The sequence below is a fragment of the Perca fluviatilis genome, chromosome 21 (assembly GCF_010015445.1).
Source record: "Perca fluviatilis chromosome 21, GENO_Pfluv_1.0, whole genome shotgun sequence".
Classification (NCBI taxonomy): Eukaryota; Metazoa; Chordata; class Actinopteri; order Perciformes; family Percidae; genus Perca; species Perca fluviatilis.
This window is the reverse complement of record NC_053132.1, coordinates 5,508,616-5,512,850: the sequence shown is the minus strand read 5'-3', so window position 1 is coordinate 5,512,850 and position 4,235 is coordinate 5,508,616.

The window sequence follows — 4,235 nt, the reverse complement described above, 5'->3', positions numbered from 1 at the left end:
TACCGGTTTGGTTGATGTGATAATTAAATTCAGTGAGGTCATCGTTGAAGTTTATCAGCTGGCAGGATGTGCAGATACTCACACAGGCCCACACACTTCCTCTGGCCTTTTCTCTCCATATCCTCTTACCCCCCCACTACCCCACCACCCCCTTCACCTCACTCGCTCCTAGTCATCAGAAAGTTGTTATGACGACCCGAGAGTAAACACAAGACAGCCGAGTGGAGACAAAAACTGTGGGGGGTTGCATGTCCCACTTTGCCTTCAGCTCGCCAGGCCGGCTTCGTCTTCATCTTCTGCCCTCTGGTGGTCAGAAACAAACATGGCTGCTCTTCTGCTTGAGTTGAAAACAATGAGCGATGCACGCTGTTTGGGCTCTGAATGAGGTCAGATACTCCTCTCCTGTGAGGCCCCATTGTTGAGGATCTCCAGGGCGGTTGCTTAAGTGAAAGCCCTTTAACACAGGCGGGTGTCTCTGGAGAGTAGAGAGCTGGCTGTTGTCTCTTTGAGAGTTTATTTAAAATGACTTTAATTTGTTCCTAAAGGGCAATCAGAGGCAAGCAAACTTGCAAATACATGATTATGTACAAAACATTCCTGCAGGACAGCGCTCTTTCTTAAAATGTGTACTCAGAATTAAAATTTTAATGATAAATCTCAGTATTTTTTTGGTTTAAAGTAATCAAATAATGTAAGTTGTACAGTACCGGTCCAGTACAAGTGTGGACACGCTTTCAATTCAAGTGAATGAGAAAACATGTCCAAACTTTTGACTGGTACTGTAGCTTATAAAAGAAATGTAAAAACGTATTCATAATTATAAAAAATGTATGAGGAACCTGCTAAAGGTAATAATTCAATATTACCACCACAGAAAGTTAAAAGGAAATGCTTTTATTATAGAGTTGCAAGTTAGTAACCCGCCCAGTGATTATAGGAATGTCACTTTATTCTCTGCCACGTTTTTAAATTTTTTTTTAAATGTTTTGGTAATTACTTGAAGCTTCGCCTACACCAGAGTCCCTAGCGGTTTCCAGTCTTTGTGCTAAGCTAAGCTAAGCTACCTGGCTGCTAGCTGGGGCTTCATATTTAACGGACTCTCAACAAGAAAGGAAATGAGTGTATTCTCATTTTCTAAACCGGTCTCCCTTGTTAATTGTTTGATTACTGTGTGTGTGTGTGTGTGTGTGTGTGTGTGTGTGTGTGTGTGTGTGTGTGTGTGTGTGTGTGTGTGTGTGTGTGTGTGTGTGTGTGTGTGTGTGTGAAGTTTTATCAAAATGTTTTAGTTTGGATTAATCCTAAAACTTTAACCCTAACCCCAGTGCATTTCCACCATAAATTGTTGCATACAAATTCACCATAATGCAGGAAATAAAGTGTTTGACGTTTAAAATGTCTTAGGGCTGGACCCTCTGACCCCCCCGATAGTCACCTCAATGTAGAAAACCAACTTTAGTTTTAGTGCATTCATTTATCAATCGATCAGATCAGTCTACTGTTTATGAGTTAATTAGTTTCTGTACGTAAATGAGCTGTGTAACGAGCTTTATTTAGCCTCTGTGAGGCTTTTCAGCTCTATGTATAGCAGACTTGACCTACCAACAGCACAGAGGACTAAAGTGACAAAAACCCTTTGACGTGAGAGCAAACTTTCTCCTCCGCCTCACTATTGGTCAGCCGCTGATCCCGTTAAGATGTTGCCAGGGAGAGGGACCCTCCACCCTAAACACACACACACACACACACACACACACACACACACACACACACACACACACCCTGCTCTGGTATTTTGTTAATTCCCACAGGAATTTTCAGATTCCCATCCTCTTTCTGTGGGACAGCCAATGTGTTGGCGGAGAGGAAGCTACACAAAGTTAGCAGATGTTATCATTGCTTTTTTTTTTCTTTCTATAAGAGAACTACACTTTTGACTATGAATATTCATATTTGGAAACCAAACTTAATTTCGAGCGGTTACTAAATTTGACTTCGTGGAAGACTCGATCGGCTGCCCGCTGACCATTTTCTAATTCTCAATGAAAATAGATTGATTCCCACTCTCAATTTATTTTTGTAGGCCTACTTTGAATAAGGTACCGGTGTGCATTTAAAAAAAACAAAAAACACCTCAAAATAGAGCTTGTTTATCAAAAAAACAAGTGCCTGCTCAAATCCTTAGTCTGGTTCAACAAAAAAACACTTAACGCCTGATGTCAGGTGGATGTCCCTCTCCTCCTGCTCTCTGTGCAGCATTAACACACTTCGAGCTAGCGAGCTTCACGCTGAAATGACAAGTTTTGAAGAAAACGAGGAAATGATTCGGGGAATGGTTGTAAAGATTTACAAAGAATATGTTGAGGGAGTTTCCTCTCTAGCTGGGAGGTTTTGGGACCGATTGGTGGGATTGTTGTAGACGAAGTACACACGGAGATACACTGGTAAGAGCTAAAGCCAGTCGGTCTGATCAGCCTCCCCGAGTCGGTCAAAACAGTCCCTCGGAGCACACCGGAGCGACGCCGATTTGAGCGTACGTTCTGCACGTGCGCGAGACGTAATACGTCTCCATAACAGCAGGCGGCGCTAATCTGTATTGTCGCCCAAAAAATGGAAAACCGGCAGCCGATTGGACGAACGCGTCACGTGGGTCTGGCTTCTCCATGACCATAATGGCGGCTCGTTCGGAATACGATAGAGCGAGAAATAGGCCGTGCAGTTGCTGAATCTGTCTTCGTTTCAGATCGACTATGGTCAGTTTAAAAAGATTTTCATCAGATTTTGAGAGCCGTTCGTCACGCTCATCCCGCTCGTCATTTCCGGTAATTGGTCAGTGAGTCCGACTGCCCACCGGCCGATCCAACAAGTCAATCGGCCCAAATTACAGCCGACAGCTCCTCCGACTGATGACCGCACGGGACACACCGAACAGACTCGAGTCACCGACCTCGCCAGACGATAATCGGGTTGGTGTGTCAGAGCTTTAATGAGGTTTAACCATGTAGCAGCTGATTTAAATAGCGCACCTTACTGTATTGTGTCAACAGTTAACTACATTTAATATTGTATGTGGTGTTTCCTTTTGCGGGGTGCAGATGTTCCACCAAAACAAATGTTCCTTCCTGAGACTATTTAGCAGAGCCACCGTCGCTGCATCCGGAGCTTAGCGCCGCCCAAGACGATTGGCATGGAGTACTTTCCATAAAATCATCTCTCAATGCAAATCAAACCAGCTATTAGGCTAACTGACATAAAACCATGCCAATCTGTCGGTATGGTGAAGGGTATGTGATGATGTGGGGGGGTATGATGAAGGGTATGTGATGATGATGATGGGCTATTTTAATTACAAAGGCCAAGGGAACTTTATCAGGATGCATAGTATCCTGGATCCATGAAATAACTCTAAATAATCTAATAATCTATAAATAAAACTCTGCCTTCCTCTATGGGAATTTAACATAGGGGTGGACTTACTTATTCCCCCTGTATTTTAAGGAAGAACATTTATTTAAACACGATACATTATTGATTCACAAAGAAAATTGGTGTCCTTAAAGGTTGGATTTTTCCTATTTTGTTAATTAAGGCATTAAGATAAATTTCCAAAAGATTTTTTTATTTAAATAATTTAAATTTATTTAGCATGGATGTCCTAATTTTTTCACATGACCGTATATAGCACATTTCAGAAAGACGGCAATTCAAAGTGGAGCTGCAAAGATGAATCGATTAGTTGTCAATTATGACAGTAAACTGAATATCTTTGAGTTGTGGACAAAACAAGACCTTTGATGACGTCACCTTGGGCTTTTGAGAAACACTGATCCACATTTTTCACCATCTTCTGACATTTTATAAACCAAACTAATCGATTCATTGAGAAAATAATCGTCAGGCAATGAAAATAATTGTTGGTTGCAGCTCTGATTCAAAGTGCTTTTACATAAATCATTAAAGAGCAGTTAAAACAATTAAAAACTTTCATTAAAGAGAATATAAAAACTGCTTAGATGGAATAAGACCGGTATGAAATAAAGGAATACAAGTTAGAGTGCAGTGTAAGAAATGAATGAAGATCCAAAGTGTCACAGAGGGCATCTAGGGAATCCATCCAGAGTGTGTGGGTGGTGGGTGTGTTGGGTGTTTTGGGGGGGGCTGGTGGGTGTGTGTGTTGGGTGTTTTGGGGGGGTGGGTGGTGTGTGTGTTGGGTGTTTTGGGGTGTTTGGTGTGTGTGT